At 38.5% G+C, this 17,650-nt stretch overlaps 1 pseudogene; it reads right to left on the reverse strand.

Moving 5' to 3' along the window:
* LOC113069454 (rap guanine nucleotide exchange factor 5-like) overlaps positions 1–2,224 on the reverse strand; it is a 39,348-nt pseudogene extending 37,124 nt beyond the window's left edge.
* Positions 2,225–17,650: the final 15,426 nt, after the last annotated feature.

The following is a 17,650-nucleotide window of genomic DNA, read 5'->3' on the forward strand; positions in this document are numbered from 1 at the left end:
ACCAAAATATTCCACAATCCATTATAACTCTTCCTCCAGTGAAAAAGTCCATCTCCTGTTGTCTCTCACATCAAAATCCACCCACATATTTGTAAAGAAGTGTTTTGGCTTGTAATTGTGATCTGTTCAGATCATCAGTCATTAACTGATGGACTGGAGTGCTGTGGATTATTGTGATGTTTTTATCAGACTCTCATTCTGACGGCACCCATTCACTGCAGAGCATCCATTGATGAGACACTGAAGCAATGCTACATTTCTCCAAATCTGATGAAGAAACAAACTCATCTACTGTACATGCATTTTGTTAGGCCTGAGGGAATTGTCAACTTTGAGTGTACTATTTAATAAATGTACTAGTGAAGTAATGATATCTTGATTGCTTCCGTGGCATTATTCTTCTTCTTCTAAAAGTTTCTCCTATAGCACCAGCTGTTAAAGCCTTTATTTTTTGCTTGCAGTTGTATTTTACCACAGCAGAGCCTGATAAACAGATGCTCCAGTAGTTGCTGTCATCGCAGCACACAAGGAAACAAATGTAATACTTGTTTCTCATTTAATACTAATGAGGCTTTCGTTTTTTAATTCTGTAATCGCCCCGGGGCGGATGAATTGAGTCAAATGAGCCTGAACCAAACATTCTGTTTGAAGCCGCACGAATCCTAAAACAACTCGAGCAACACCTCCGAGACAAAGAGACGAAACCCTGAAGAACTATGTTCACGCTCAACAGAAGTTACTGAACAAAACTCAAGAGTCAGAGTTACAAACGTCCTCATTGATCGCTTGTGGATTTCCTCTCGCTCTCAGAATTAATCAGCGAAACAATTCCCGTCTTCAAGCCTCTGAGGCACTGAATAGCCCCTCTGTCGCTCCAGCAGTGTATAAACAGAATATATATCAGCTCTTTCCATACAGTCCACAAGAAACCTACTGTAATAGTGTCGTGGTTAAACTATGGCATCAGGTTGTCTAACCATCACTGCTTTAGAAGAGCATATATTTACACGGCCACTTAAAAAATAAAGGTTCTAATTAGAACCAAAAGCACTCTGATGTCATAATAGAATCTTTGTAAAGTGGAATATTGAGAATCAAGCATATTTTAAATAACTACAACCACATTATGCAATATTCCAAGAATATTCTATACAACCACAAAACTAGTTTCACACAACAGATAATTGCATTCACATGGTACACAAATAAAGTCTCCAAATACCAAAATTTAAGACGTTTACAAAAAGCAAGACAGTGAATGTCTGGAAACCATAACACTCTCATTGATATACAGTATTAGGCTTTAAAAGCATCATTCTGCCCTTACAAAACGTACTGTGTTAAGAAGTTTCTGTCTGTTATTGTATTATTACACTACGACAAGAATATTCCAAAAGCATCTCATATTAATTCATCTTTTAACAGCAAGTCACAAAACTAATGCTTTGGTACTTTGGCTGCATCAGATTCAGCAAATATAATGTAATATGTTTTTAAATTGGGAAGTTTCACACAGCAGGTGTGCGAGTTTGTGTGTGTTTGTGTACCTGACTGTGTGTGTGTGGATCTCTGTTGCCTGAAAAAAAACATGACAGCCTCTCCTTCATAATGTAGTTATATTTAATAACGCATTAACGCATTGACAACACGCATGCATCGCACCGTGCTGGCTCGTGCACATCCACAGCGTTATAATAGCATTGATGGAGGATGTGGGTGGTGTATCGATCACGAAACACGCATTCTTCATCACGCACGGCTTGTATTAGTAACTCACGCTCTTTTTGCGCAGGTTCAGTCCGTGCTTTAACAAACCGGGCAGGTCTCGGATCTTCTGCTTGATCTGGACCTGGTCCCTGGCGGTTCTGTTCCATCTCCAGCTCGACACGAGCCCGTCCTCCGCGGTGCAGGGGATGCTGTCGGATTCCTCCATCATCATCATCATCCTCTTCCTCCTCCTCCACCTGCTCTTCACGCACACGGACGCCGGAGCGACGTTCCTCCTCCGCCGCTCGATGGATCTCCAGCCGCCGCAATGAGAGACGAGACCTGCCTTACACTGCTGCTCCACCCAGCGCTCACACACACACACACACACACACACACACACACACACACACACACACACACCTCGCTGCCTGCATGAGGACATACAGACCTCTGCTTTTACATGAAACCTGCATCTGAAAGAAAACTCACCTGTCGACTAACTTTTGAGGATAATCGCTTCTGAAGTTAATCATTGAGGCGCTCAGAATCATTTAACCCCTTACTGACCGGCGTTTTCTACACCCATGATAACAATTAGGAAGAATTTTATTGCACTTCTATAACTTTTTATTTCGAAATTTAAGTTATGAATGCAAGTATAACATTTCAATTAAATGTGTTAATATATAAAAGAAACCAAAACAATTTCAACAGAAAATATAATTGTATATGGAAAATAATATGCTTTAATTTTCGTTTATTTTTTATAAACGTTACTGAGGAAAAAAAAGAAAAGGAGTAAAACTATTTCAGCAGAAAATATTGTTTTATATGGAAAGTAATTGCATATTTTATGTTATATTTTATAAATATTTTTTATGAAAAATTCCACACACACACACACACACACACACATATATATATATATATATATATATATATATATATTGCATATATAAAAGCCAGTCTCATGAAGAAATAATTTCCATTATTTGAATTATTTAAATAAAAATCCAGTCACATCATCCAAAACTGTATTCTTGCAGACTGAAAGAGACACAGATCTGTCCTCAGCATCTAAAGGACGTATCTACGTACTATGACCCACTTTCGGTGTGAAATCGATGTCAGTGTTCAGAGGTTCACATCAGTAGTGGTGACTCTGTGGTGTTTCTTGGGTCGCTGTGTTAAAGCACTGATCGGTCTCTGCTCATCGTCCCCATCCGAAACACAGCTAGTGTTTTCCAGCATCGTGTAATGGAGTTATTCACAGGGTCAGAAACAGGTTTCCAGCTTTACACAGATTGTTTGGGTGCTCAGGCATGTGTTTGAGGACGGATGGAGCCTGGGGTTGTTATCCATTAACAGGTTGGCAGGAGTCCACGCTGCACACAAATGCATGATGGGACAGAAACAGTGCCGCCCCCTTCAGCCGTAGAGATAAAACCTTCAGGACGCTTTTGGAATAAGCAAACGATCAGCCAGCGAATCTAAAGCCAAGGGCTGCTTCTCAAGGTATGAACACGTTAAAAGCAAACGGTCGCGCTCGGAAAACCAGTATCTCCACATCTCACATGAAAGAAAAGCTGATGATCTGTCAAAATGAAAGATCACCTCTACACGGCTGAATGGAGCATATGCCTGGAGGACACAGTGTGTGTGTGTGTGTGTGTGTGCAGCTCGTCCCAGAGGAGTTGACTGCATGGGGGCTGGTGTGTGTGTTGTGGGTGTGTGTGCTCTAATTTCAAGTGTAACACCGAGGTGTTGGATCACATGAAGAACACAGAGGAAAGCAGGTGTTCAGTCTCCAGGATCTGCAAGAGAGGAAGACACGATTAACTGGATTCAACTGGACGCTCTGTGATCATTTGATGCATAAAGGATCATGATGGGGAAATAAAATCATCTGAGAATCAAAAAAAGGAATAATGGAAAAAATTGGGAAAAGAAGTATTACCATTGGGATTCATGGAGACGCTCTGGAGGTTAAAGTTTTCCCCCACAATCCACTGCAAGCTTGCATTCAGAAGTGACCACGGCTGTAGTTAACTACAAGCATTAAAACCTGCACTAAAAATGAAATAAAAATATATAAAATACTAACATACTATAATTAATAATAACAAAAAGAAACTAATAAAAATGAAAAAAAAAAAAAAACGTTGTCATTCAAATAATTAAAATTAAATTAAAAATAAATGACAATAGAAAATGAAAAAAAAATGAAAAAAATGATACAAGCCTAATTATTCAAATAAAATGAAAAAAGCCTATATAAAAAATTAAAACTGTACTAAAAATAAAACAAAATAATTAGTAAAACGTTATTAACATGAAAACTGTAAATATAAAAACACTATAATAAAGACAAAACACACAAAAAATATTAAAACTATATCACTAAAATCCAAAAATCTAAAAATAAAATCTATAATAATAATTAACAAAATTAATAAAACTTTATCATTAAAATTGAAAAAAATCAATAAAACTTTATAATGAAATTATATATATATATATATATATATATATATATATATATATATATATTAAATAAAATATCGGGCAAACAGGGCGTTTTCCCGGTGGATAGATGCGCTTAAGGGACCGACAGAATGTTTTTTTTTTTTTTTTAAGGCAAGGACCATCACACACGGACAGCGAGCAGCCAGTGGCCCATTGGTTGGTCTCCTGTATTGACAGTGTAAACATCCAATCACAATGTGCTATAGATCGAGCAATGCTCCGCCTACATAAAGATCATTTCAGCTTAACTTCTTCCTCGTCTGCTTTTCCCAAGTTTCCACAGCAGCTTCATCAAGAACAGGCTTGCTCTGAAAGAGAGTAGATGAATCGGTATGAATCAAGTGCTTGATAGAGACAGGCAGGCATCTAACCTAAACTAATGCGTGCGTTCAATGAGTGTAGAACACGAAAACACTTTTTAATAAAACATAAATTCGTCCCCCATTATTTTTTTGTTTGGCCAAGTCAAGTGAAATGTGTTCATAGAGGTTTCCAGGGGCATATGTGAATAAATCTAGACTTAATAAAAAATTTAAAAAAAGACACTATATTGTCGGACTTGACATTTTCTTCTCCAAAACAATGATACACTTCCAGTTAAAAAAATGTTGAACGATAAGATTTATTTATTATATATATTTTTTAAGAATTATCTTCTGCTCACCAAATCTGCATTTATTTGATCCAAAGTACAGAAAAAGCAGTAATATTGTGAAATAGTTTTACTATTTAAAATAACTGCTTTCTAGTTTAATATATTTTAAAATATAATTTATTTCTGTGATGCTCCGCTGTATTTTCAGCATCATTCCTCCAGTCTTCAGTGTCACATGATCTTCAGAAATCATTTGATCATGCTCATTTGCTGCTCAAGAAACATTTCTGATTAACATTATTATTAATATTTAAAACAGTTTTTTCTTAATTAGGATTATTTGATTAATAAAAAGATCAAAAGATCAGAGTTTATCTGAAATGAAATAAAAAAGTTTTTTAACATTATACACTTCATCATTCAGAAGCTTGGAGTCAGTATATATATATAGATACATATACATACATAAGAAATACATATTTATATTAAAATTATTTATTATTTTTAATTATATTATATTTTTACGTGCAGAATATATTTGATCTATCATCATTTTGTCTTCATCTATGATATTCCAGAATTTATTTTATTGGATAATAACAAAATAATAATTTAAGAAAACTGTTTTTCAATTATTAACTTAAGAAAACGCTTATCCTTTATTTGTATATTTGTATATTTCAGTTGAAATTGCATGCTGAATTGCATTATTGTTTTTTAGGAAATTGTACTTATTTTTTTAAAAAAAAGTATTATATTAACTGCCTATTTATGCTGAATAATTGGAACATATTTAACATGACAAAAATATTTTAACAAAAAAAAATTATGTTTAATTTATAATTAAAATGTTTTACTATATTTATCATGTATATATCTATATCTATATATATATATATATCTATATATATATATACACACTCTAATATTACATGTAGGCTACTTTTACAGTTAAAATGTAACTTATTTTAAATAAATCATATTTATATTAAAGACATTTAACAACATTTTTAACTGTCTAAGTAAATTATAAATATGTATCACATTTGAATCACACATACATACACACACACACACACACACACACACACACACACATTATTCTAATATGATACATACAGTTCTGATCATGTATATCTAACAAAACTAAACATCTTTCCAAGATTTGCTGTCACTAACCTTGCAAACTTTGGTAAATCCAGTGATGATTTCATCCTTGAAGGACTTCATCTGCAGTTAACACAACTTTTTCTTTACACTGTAGAAAACCCTGTGTACTTTTACTCTTGTAAGCTGCATAAAGTCAGCTGATCACACTAGAGCTTACTAGACTGACGTCTTTATGAAAAATGAATGAACAACATCCTGAACTTTGCTATAAACAAGTCAGATGTTAAGGTTTGGCTTCAAATTGGTAATGGTTTAATAGTGACAATTCACCCAAGACTTAGCATCCTGTTCCAAATTCCAAACCTGTATGAGTTCCTTTAATTTGAACACAAGGATATTTTGAAGAATGCTGGTAACCAAACAATGGCGTCCGTCTGAAGATCTGCTTTTGTCTTCAGAAGAAAGAAACTACAGGTTTGAAACAAGATGAGGAAGAGTAAATTATGACTGGATTTTAAGTGCTTATTATAATAAGTATAACACAACATGTAAACTGAACAGGATATTGATGGGTAGAAGTGTTGTACTGCCATCTTGTGATAGCTTTACAGAACTTTTGTTGTGTCCAGTTCAAATAAACATAGGATCCCATTCTGACTGTATGAAATCTACAACGACACACCGAAACTTTCCATAAGTCTTACATAATACACGTTATACATATAATTCTGTAGTGACGTGGGAGGGGAAGAAAGAAAGAAAGAAAGAAACCCTTACATACATAAACCATGGTTTTACTACAAAAAAAAAAAAAATTATATATATATATATATATATATATATATATATATATATATATATAGTTATATATATATATATATATATATATATATATATATATATATATATATATATATATATATATATATATATATATATATATAGTTATATATATATATATATATATATATATATATATATATATATATATATAACTATATATATATAGTTACTAAACTTTGACTATGGTACAATTTTCGTAATGGATAAATGACTGGTCAATTTAATTTGCAAGTCAATTAACGTTACCGGCATCTTTTTTAGGAAGAGAGAGTTCTCCAAATCTTTCTCTGTCGACCAGGTTTGAGGGGAAGAAGCCTAAAACAGAAAATCTCCCTAAACTTTGCCAAACGTTAAATGTTTGGCAAAAATTTGGAGAAATTGTGTATATTTCCAACACCGGTGTTGTCCATCCCTTCACGATTAGCGATGTGTCTTGCTAATCTGCAGTGACATTTTTCGCGGCATCAATAGCCCAAATTGTAATTCTTAGTCATCTTAAATAAGTTTTACACATACTTGCACGTTTTCTGTGACGAGAAACCTGTTAAAATTACTAATAATGCTAGTATTTGTTTTGTCAGAGACTGGTCCCAACGGCAACCAGATGCGGTTGATCTGCTGTTGCTATGGTTACCACCACCTGCCCGCGAATTCTTGTCTGAAAACGTCTCCGGTTACTATCGTAACCTCGGTTCCCAGAGAGGCGGGAACGAGACATTACGTCAGCTAAGACGTATATGGGAACTCTTCCCTTTTCCACTTTCACCGAAATCTTATTGGCTAATGCCAACTGAGGGCAGCTGGCCAATTGACGCGAAGCATGCAAATACTGACAGGTCAGCGGGCAGTATAAAATGCATGGGTGCGAAAATTACGTCAGAATCAAGACTGAACGCTAGCACAGCTGAACAAACAGAGACCACGGCGGCTAACGTAATGTCTCGTTCCCGCCTCTCAGGGAACCGAGGTTACGATAGTAACCGGAGACGTTCCCTCTCGAGGCGGTAACTCAACATTACGTCAGCTAAGACGTATATGGGAACTGTATAAAATCCCGCCGTGAGAGCAGTGAAGATAAGCCCTGAACAGAGTCAATCACCCCCACACATAAGCAGGACAGTTCTAGCCAATGGCCGTGTCGCTAAGAGTGCTTGCATCTGATAGACGGAACTAGACCAATGAGACATCTGCTCTGACCCTAACAAAATTTGCATAACTTCAAGCAATAAATCGAAATCTGCACTAACCAGGGCAGACACAACGCAATAGGCACTCAAGCATGAGAGTTAAACAGAGTCGACGGCGTTTGCGGTGACTACTGCATAAACCATATAATCCATAACACAGAGTTAGCTGCCATGGTAACTACTGTATAGCTGGTTATAACAGAATGAATAAAACTTAACTCACCGAAAGTACATGTGACGCTACAGAGGGTACATCCAGCTTGTAAAACCTGGCGATTGTGTTCTGGGAAGACCAGCCAACAGCAAAACATAAATACTGGACAGACATACCTCTAGACCAGGCCCATCGGGAAGCATTTATATTGTCCTCGCAGAATGAGCTCTGATGTTGAGGGGATAATCCTTCCCCTGGCATTCGATAGCGTCCACGATCCAGTGACAAAGTCTCTGTTTAGAAACAGCACGTCCCTTATTACATCCACCAAGCACACGAACAGCTGGTCTGACTGACGAAAGGCGGCCGAGCGATTCATATACATCCGTAAAACCCTAACAGGGTCCCGGCTCCTTAACTGCAATCGAAGCTAATGGCTTGAAGAGTAGAGATAGAGCCCTCAAAACTAGAGCTAAATCCCACGGTGGCACGGAGGGCGGCCATGAAGTATAAAATCTCCTTGCTCCCCTGAGAAAACTGATTACCAGAGCGTGCTTACCGATCGTTTGCCCGTCAACCGGGGAACGAAAGTGGCAATAGTGGTCACATACACCTTCAGCGTCATACACCATCCATACTGTGCTGTAGAAAGCGCAAAACATCCGACACGGAACAGATGCCCGGGTCAATATAAATGTCCTCGCACAATTTTGTGAAAACTCCCCACTTCTGCGAGTAGCAGCGACTATTTGATGGTGCTGGCGTCTCTGTAAGCGTCCCGCTCATTAGGGTCCCCGCAGCGGCCACACATGAAGGTTCCACAGCTCGGGGCTTGGGTGCTATATTGTGCCTTTTGCCTGAGACAGCAGGTCCTGCCTGAGGGGGATTCGCCATGGGGGAGCCATCACTAACTCTCTCAGTTCTGTGAACCAGGGCTGATTCGGCCAGTTCGGGGCCACGAGTATAACTGATGCTCTCTCCTCCCTGATTTTGCACAACACAGGCAGAATCTTCACCGGAGGGAACGTGTAAGCCTGGCTTCCGGCCAACGCAATGTCAGAGCATCTCCCGGCAGGGGGGAGTGAGTTAGCGAGAAGAACGTCTTACAGTGTGTGTTCTTGCTCGTGGCAAACAAATCCACTTCCTCCCTCCCAAATCATTAGATCTGATCCTGGGTGAAGCCTCCAAACTCCTTGAGGAATCCCGTTCCTCGAAAGCATGCTCAATCCAAGGTTCAAAGTACCGGGGATGTGCGACGCTCTTATGGAGATTAAGTGTCGGTCCGCCCACAACAGGAGACTCGCTGCCTGTTTTTATAGAGCTCTGGAGCACACGCCACCCTGGCGATTTATGTACGAGACCACAGACGTGTTGTCGGTTTGAATCAGTACATGTTGCCGCTCCAATTTCGACCGAAAGGCTTGAGGGATAAGGACACCGCTTCTGCGTCTCTGAGAAAAGCTCCATGACACCACCAAAGAGGCCGGAGGGAGCAACTGAAACGTTTAGGAGCGCCCTACGGTCCGAGTCTTCCAGGAAAGCTGGGGTAAGCCATAGGTGCCTGTAAGGACGACCATGAGCCCCATGAAATGGCTGAGCAGAGCCTAGTAGCCATCAGTGCGAGATCAGTTGCCGCGTGGCGAGTCCCTGATGACGTCAGCACTACTGTGCCGCCGTCTGCCTGAAACACCTTGAGTATTGCCCTGGCATGAAAGTATAAGCTTTGTCCGTCTAAGGGCCGTGAACTGCACGGCTTGGAAGGCAGGCTGTGGTCCGAACCAAATGCAGAGGGAGACGGGCACAGGTGTGCGGTAACAGTCTCCTCGACGGGGGGAGGGTTTCCGCCCCGTCCACGTGCGTGAACATGGCCTGTGTAGCAGTGTGGGTGCGCGCCAATTGGGGAGCAGCCCACGACTTCACCACGAGCTCTTATATGCCTCAATGCCATCTGCTGGCAGCTCGACTGGAGGAGCCACGAGTCCAGTTACCTTTCACAGGAATAGTCAGGTGCATTGCAAGCGAGACCCAGCTCCGTGACAGCCTTTCCGAAGACCCTGACGAGCTCCTCCTGGAGGTCTGCAGGGCCCTCTTGGTTGGGGCGGTCCCACTGAGAGGCCCAAACCTTTTCCGACGTCGAAAACGACATGCAGTCGTTTTCCTCGCCAGCTCCGAAAAGGACGAAGTTCGCGGGGCGGAAGCTATCGTCCACCACGCTGACGTCAAACTCGTCTTCGGGCGGGGGAGGGCCCACCAGCGACTCGCTGGAGGCAGTGGGCCTCATTCCCGTTGTTTTCTGAGCCACTCTGACTCTGAGGGCGCGCACTGGCAGCTCGGCACAGTGGGCGCACGTGCGGTCCGTGTGAGAATCCCAGGGAGGTCACACAGAACTGGTGAAGGTCCGAGTCTAGCATTAGCAGCCATCGGATGCGGAGAGGAAAAACAGGGTGAGTAGTCCTCTATTGCAACTTCCACGATGACTTAGATAAGACTTCTAGCGTGAAGAAAGAGATTCTGATGTAATTTTCGCGCCCATGCATTTTATACTGCCCGCTGACCTGTCAGTATTTGCATGCTTCGCGTCAATTGGCCAGCTGTCCCCAGCTGGCATTAGCCAATAAGATTTCAGTGAAAGTGGAGAAGGGAAGAGTTCCCATATACGTCTTAGCTGACGTAATGTTGAGTTACCACCTCTAGAGGGAACGCGCTCTTTTTGTCATTCTTTAGTAGTTACTCGTTATTTTAAATGTTTGATTGAATGTTGAGGTCAAATTAAACGTTTTAATACATTTGTGTAAGTTTTAATAGAGAATGAGGTCAATTTATAGGCCAGACTTAAATATATTCGCTCAACTATTTTCAGAATAAAAAAAATAAATAATGAGAGGTTATTGTGACTATTTATCTCACAATACCGGCTTTATTTCTCAGAACTACATGAAATTGCAAGTTAAAATCTCACAATTCTGACTAAAAGAGGTTATTGCGACTATTTATCTCACAGCTTTATTTCTCAGAATTACATGAAATTAAGTTTAATTGTGAGATTTTAACTTACGATTCTGCTTTATAACTCACTATTGTGAATTTATATGTCCAAATTCTGAGAAAAAACTAAAAAAGAATTGCGATCACAATAAAAAAAATTATAATATTCAGTGGCAGAAACAGGCTTCCATAGTTTCGTTATTATAAGTACAAGAAGGAAAATAAACTTTCACTTTTTTTTTTATAACAAAGTATACACATTTATACCAATTATTCCCTCTAATCCTGTTTTATTAAAGATGTATGCTGCAGTTCACATCTGCATGTCATCATGTGTGCACAGTCAGAGAGTGATGCAAGAGATTTTACTGTGGAAATCAATGGAGAAAATACTTAGCTCAGCAAAACTCACACATTGTGGCTTAAGCTTGGGCCAGTATACATACATGTACCAAGGTCTCTTTGGCAAAAACCTGATCTCTGTGACTCGTTGCACGATGGTGCCTAGTTTGCTCAAACTGGAAAACCTAAAGTTGCTCAGTTTAAAAGCATAACTATATTTGGAGCACTTGGGTATGATTCACTTTTCTTTTCTATTTTTTTTTTTTCAGCAGTGCTGTTTGTGACTAGTGCATTGCACTTTTCTTCAGTTACATTTGATGTTTTCAGTTTCGGAAACCAAAAAAAAAAAAAAAACACCCATTACAATCACACTTCATTTCTGTGGAAAAAAAGGGCCTTGTTATAAATGTGAAATATCTGTATCTGTAGTTTCACAACATATTTCTGTGAAATAACTTCTCTTTTAAGATCAATCTTACAAAATGTGCTGACTCTGAAAAGAGTGAGTAAAGAGTAAGTGAAACCCAATTAACACGTTTACTCATTCCCCACCTGAAAAGACCAGTGCATATTGTGTTTTAGTATGTGAAACTTCAGACAAACCATCAAGACTTTATCTAAACCTGCTGCTCTGTTAGCTTAACCACAAAGACCAACTCGGTCAACCAACTCGGTTTATTGGTGTAGGGCTAAAAACCAGCACTAAGATAGAAGTTCATACTAAGCTGGGATGTTTAACAAGCCTTAAAACATAGTGTAAGATCTTCCTAGCATCTAAGGGTGTTTTCCTGTCATTACATAACCTCTCATAAAGATCTAGTACTCTGGTAACGGTGCAAAATGCAAGGATGTGAGAAAGAATTAAGATAAACTGATATGACTGCTCAGAAAAAGGAAACACTTTCATTAGTTTACCCGCTAATGACCCATTTTCTTGGAATTAGGGCAAAGTAACGCCTGTTATCTCTTCAGAATCACACCTCAACGTGGTTTCGGTTGTAGACCGCTTTCAGAGCAGGGCTTCATGCTGGAGAAATGAACGAAATAACAGAAGAAATGTTTCTCGTCTATCACCACCCACTGCTGCTTGTGCCAATGACGTAAATAAATGCAGCAGAATGCCAAAGAAATGTTTGTTAGAATGCAACCCTGTTATAATGAAACTGGGAAATTTATATATATATAGTATCAAAACCCAAGGCTTGCATTAGTCATTTTCAACGAGTTTTAAGAGGGGGAAAAGTAAAAAGATAAAAATCCAATCATGAAAAATTTAAATCAGTTATTTAAAATCAAAAATTGTTTTGATCTACAAAAGTTAAACTTCATGTCCAATAAAATTCCATGAGTCCATAAAATAAAAAAAAATAAAATAATAAAAAAGGTATATACAGCAGCATTGTTATTCTTAGCTAATGCTTTTTACAATAGTTAGCGTACTATTTTAAATCATAATAATAATTATTATAAAAAGAAGAATATCTATAAGTGAAAACTAAAGTTTTGCCTTCACAACTAAACCGAAACTACTAAAATTAAATTTAGTAACAAAACTGAATTAAAAATAAAGATAGGGTGAATTGCCCTAATGTTGGACACTTAAAGGGTTAGTTCACCGAAAAATGAAAATGATGTCATTAATGACTCACCCTCATGTCGTTCCAAACCCGTGAGACCTCCGTTCATCTTCGGGACACAGTCTCAGTCCCTCCATTGAAGCTGTGTGTACGGTATACTGTCCATGTCCAGAAAAGTAATAAAAACATCATCAAAAGTAGTCCATGTGACATTAGAGGGTCAGTTAGAATTTTTTGAAGCATCGAAAATACATTTTGGTCCAAAAACAACAAAAACTACGACTTTATTCAGCATTGTCTTCTCTTCCGGGTCTGTTGTGAGCGCGTTCACAGCACAGCACTCGATGTAACCGGATCTTCTTGAACCAGTTCATCAAATCGAACTGAATCGTTTAAAATCGTTTAAAAAGTCTTCAATACGCATTAATCCACAAATGACTTAAGCTGTTAACTTTTTTAATGTGACTGATACTCCCTCTGAGTTAAAATAAACCAATATCCCGGAGTAATTAATTTCCTCAAACAGTACACTGACTGAACTGCTGTGAAAAGAGAACAGAAGATGAACACCGAGCCGAGCCAGATAACATTTACATTTAATCATTTAGCAGACGCTTTTATCCAAAGTGACTTACAAATGAGAACAACAGAAGCAATCAGATCAACAAGAGAACAACAACAGTATACAAGTGCCATGACACGTCTCAGTCTAGTATGTTGCTGCCGTGCCAGTGGTCGTCTTGTAGGCAAGCATCAGTACCTTTAATTTTTATGCGAGCGGTTACTGGTAGCCGGTGTAACTTGATGAGGAGAGGAGTAACGTGAGTTTTTTTTGGCTCATTGAAGACAACCCTCACTGCTGCATTCTGGATCATTTGCAGAGGCTTGACAGTACATGCACAAAGACTTGCCAGGAGAACATTACAATAGTCCAGTTTGGAGAGAACAAGAGCTTGGACAAGAAGTTGGGTTGCTTGCTCTGACAGGAAGGGTCTAATCTTCCTAATGTTGTATTAGGCAAATCTGCAGTACCAGGTCGTTGTAGCAATGTGGTCAGTGAAGCTTAATTGATGATCCATCACAACTCCTAGGTTTCTGGCTGTCCTCGAAGGAGTAATGGTGGACGAATCCAGCTGTATAGAGAAGTTGTGATGAAACAATGGGTTAGCTGGGACCACCAGGAGTTCTGTCTTGGTAAGGTTAAGCTGAAGGTGATGGTCATTCATCCAGCTAGAAATGTCACTCAGACAGGCTGAAATGCGAGCAGCTACCGTTGGGTCATTTGGTTGGAATAAGAATTAGAGTTGAGTGTCATCAGCGTAGTAGTGATAAGAAAAGCCATGCTTCTGAATGACAGATCCTAATGACGTCATGTAGATGGAGAAGAGAAGTGGTCCAAGTACTGAGCCTTGAGGAACCCGAGTAGCAAGTTGTTGTGACTTCAAAACCTCACCCCTCCAAGACACACTGAAGGATCTGTCTGAGAGGTAGGACTTAACCCACAGGAGAGCAGTTCCAGAGATGCCCATCTTTCTGAGGGTGGACAGCAGAATCTGGTGATTAATGGTGTCAAAAGCAGCAGACAGATCCAGTAAGATGAGTACTGAGGATTTTGAAGCTGCTCTTGCTAGTCGCGGGGCTTTAGTAACCGAGAGCAGGGCAGTCTCAGTTGAGTGGCCACTTTTGAAGCCAGATTGGTTGCTGTCCAGGAGGTTGTTCTGTACAAGGAACATAGAAAGCTGGTTGAACACAGCTCACTCAAGTGTCTTTGCAATGAATGGTATAAGGGATAACAGTCTGTAGTTTTCAAGAAGCACTGGATTTAGAGATGGTTTCTTGAGCAGTGGGCTTACCGGAGCCTGCTTGAATGCTGTGGAAAATGTTCCAGAGTGAAGAGAGGAGTTGATAATGTTGATAAGAAGGGATTGCTTGAAGGAGGTGAGTGGGGATCGGATCAAGTGGACAAGTAGTAGGATGACTGGACAGGCTAAGTTTGGAAATGTCCATCTCTGAGAGTGGGGAGGAGGAGGAGAGAGAGTGTGCATCGGTCATTGTGAAGTTGTCCTCAGTCTGCAGTGTGGAGAATTGGTCACTGATGGTTCTTGTCTTATTTGTGAAGAAAGCTGCAAAGTCGTCAGCTGTAAGAGTTGATGGAGGAGGAGGCGGATTAAGAAGAGAAGAGAGAGTTTTGAAGAGTGTCCAAGTGTCACAACAGTTGTTAATTTTGTTGTGGTAGCAGAATGTTTTAGCCGTGAAGACATTTGCAGAGAAGGAAGAGAGGAGAAACTGATACACACTGAGGTTGGTTGAGTTTCTTGATTTATGCCATTTTCTCTCTGCAGCCCTGAGTTTAGAGCGATGTTCAAAGTTGTCCAAGCAAGAGGTTAGAGTGGAACAAAGAGTGTCCGTAGCACTGTTCGTGTCCAGAGCTGAAAACTGAGAGAGTGAAGGAAGTGAGGATGAAACCACAGAAGATAGGCGAGATGGAGAGAGTGAGCGTAGGTTCCATCGAAAGGTGACCAAGCGCCACTTGAGCATGTATTTACCAGGGTAAGACACACTTTAATTTAACCAAACTTTCCTACCAACGATGATCACGCAGTAGTCTAATAAGAAAACAAAGCAAAACACTTAAAAACTGCTGTCCTTATCTGTTGCTCGACTGTTTCTTCTGATGGGAAGTTCGGTTCTTTTCCCGCGAACTGGTTCTTTCGGACAGTTCGAAGATAAACGGAGGTCTTACGGGTTTGGAACGACATGAGGGTAAGTCATTAATGACATAATTTTCATTTTTCGGTGAACTAACCCTTCAAGGTTTCTTGTTTGTAGCTCCCCCATAAATACATGAATTCCAGTGAAACTCTGGGTTACCAAAGCTGTGGTGTCATATGATCAAAATGACATCACAGGCCTAGGTTATGCCTGCTGTGGTAATATGTGTTTGTTGAACTAGAGAACACTCAGGAATTCTATCTACACAACACAACACAGGTCTATGATAAAAGTTGCTTAGTGTCTTAATAAATGCATCAAAACTATCATATTGTATTATTTGTCCGATCATATTTGATTATTTCATCCATCCACAACCAAGAGAAATCCTAAGTTTTAAGATTCGACTGTTCTACATGAAAGGTGATTTTGGCCTTTTATCACAGACTTATCAGTGTCCCACATTAGGAAGCGGCATATTTCCTCAGACGACTTGCACTAAGAGCACTAATAGGTCTATAATTTCTTTTACGAATGTGTTATCTGTATTTTCTCTTTTGATTTATTTAGGACACACCCTTGGGTTTTTGAAATGGTATTGGGTCTGGATTTAATGTTTTGTCTGCACATCGCAATACGTCACAGAAATCTGAAATGCAAAAAATGTCCCATAATGGGGCACCTAAGACTGACAAAAGTACATAAAATTACTAAAACTGTGTTCATACACACATACACACACACACACATATACATATAAACAAAATATACAAATATTCATGACTCAACAAAACCCCACTGACCCAGTAATAAGTTCATTTAATGAAACTAGGGCATGGTTTTTATCCCTTTTTGCCAAAGCAAACCCTGAAAATTTTCTCCATTGTTTAAAATAATACCCCACACATCATTCAAACAAGGGAAGTCCTCGGTTTTACTAACCACCATCAACACACGTATAAACCACCGAGATCCTGAACGACTCAAAGCTGATGTATGAATGAATGAAATCACTTCAAGCAGAATTCAAAAAGAAGGAAAAACATTGCTTTTATTTCTTATATTTGTAAAGCTCATTTATGTTTAATAGATGCATCTTTTCTTATAATTACAATAAAATAAACTACAAGAGTCTGAAACTGTATTTGCATGTAATATTCAGTGTAATATAGTATATCATGCACTGAGCTGCAACTTTACACTGTATGTGGGTTTAGAAAAGTCACTTTCTCTTTCAGTTCAAAGACTGGGGCAAGTTGTCACAAGGTCAATATCTCGAGGTTTGAAATCAAATTAATTCACACTAATATTTTCTCTCTAACAGTATATTCGTTTAATAATTTCTGTGATTTCTATCATCCAAACACTGTTTTTGTCAGATTTTATCACCCTATAATGCATAATATAAAAATTGATAATATAGTAATAATTAAACAATTATATTTTGAAAAATGTCAGTGTTATTAAACAAAATTTTACTATATATTACAACTGTATATAAAAATCAATAGCCACATATATATTAAATAGAGAGAAAAAAAGAAAATAATTAAAGATAAAATGCATGAACTCAAATCAAAATCAGGGCCGTTTTCTATCTTCCTAAATGACAAAACCATTTTAAACTATAAAAGATTATGAAGTTCAAACTATAAAATGATATATACAAACTATAAGTCCAAAAAATATTTTGTATGTCACTTTGTGGCTTGCCAAATATTTGAAAAAAAAAAAAAAAAAAAAAAAAAATTAAGTAGCCTATAATGCATATTTTAATAACTTATATTAAATGAACATATAATTTGCAAGATGGTCTATATATATATATATATATATATATATATATATATATATATATATATTTGTGTGTGTGTATTTATGTGTATATATGGCCTTTATAAAAACTTTT

This window comes from Carassius auratus, unplaced genomic scaffold, assembly GCF_003368295.1.
Source record: "Carassius auratus strain Wakin unplaced genomic scaffold, ASM336829v1 scaf_tig00001597, whole genome shotgun sequence".
NCBI lineage: Eukaryota > Metazoa > Chordata > Actinopteri > Cypriniformes > Cyprinidae > Carassius > Carassius auratus.